Below are 868 nucleotides of genomic sequence, written 5' to 3'. Positions count from 1 at the left end.
GGAGAGCGAGAGTCACCCAGAAGATCAGATCGCACGCTTACAAATTGCGTACGTAGGCTGGTAAAATAAAAAAAATAAAAAAAATACGAAGATGGATCCGGATCAATCACTTCAGCCCCGAGTCTTTGCTCCGCCGCGTCCCTTCCCCAGTCTGACAGCTCCGCTCTGCGCGCACTAACTTTTATGGAGACTCCGGAGCGCACGGCGCACCGCCGCTACCTCTGCCGGCGATGGCGTTACAGTAATCTGATTACTGCTCCGGCTTTGTGGCCTGTTAAAATATGATCGATTAGATTTGAATGCCACAGTCTCCACCCTAGCCCTAACCCTAACTGCTAATCACCTGATTAGATTAAGTGAGACGTGAAGACTGAAGTTTATATTGATATTTTGAAAATGGAAAAAAATGCTAAATCAGACTACAACGCTCCATTTTAGTTTCCCTAATGATTTAGAAATATAAGGCAGGACTGTTCTCTTTTTAGAAGCCAGACAAACATCATCAAAATAGGGACTGTCATGCAAAAGTGGCGGATTCTAGCTGCCAGGCCGCATTTGGTGAAACAGGACGCACACACAACTTCCCATCAAGACATAAATAATGCCACAAAAAGGAAAACATTCTCAAGTATGTGCTAACCGTGTCAATGTCAGTCTTTTGAACTGTAAACACACCTTAATTAAAGAGGTTTGCTGCATGTTCAGTGAACCGTTGAAATGCAGCAAACGTCCACATGGTAAGTCCTCTCATCAAAAGTTGTCCACTAGTGCCCCCATGTGGAGATTTGATGCATTAACCTCACCAGAGACTGGAAACCAGATGAGTATGTTTCTCTTATATGTCTTAAATTTAAGGTTTACAATACAA

Source organism: Chelon labrosus (genome assembly GCF_963514085.1).
Source record: "Chelon labrosus genome assembly, chromosome: 23".
Taxonomy (NCBI): domain Eukaryota; kingdom Metazoa; phylum Chordata; class Actinopteri; order Mugiliformes; family Mugilidae; genus Chelon; species Chelon labrosus.
This window is presented reverse-complemented; position numbering follows the sequence as displayed.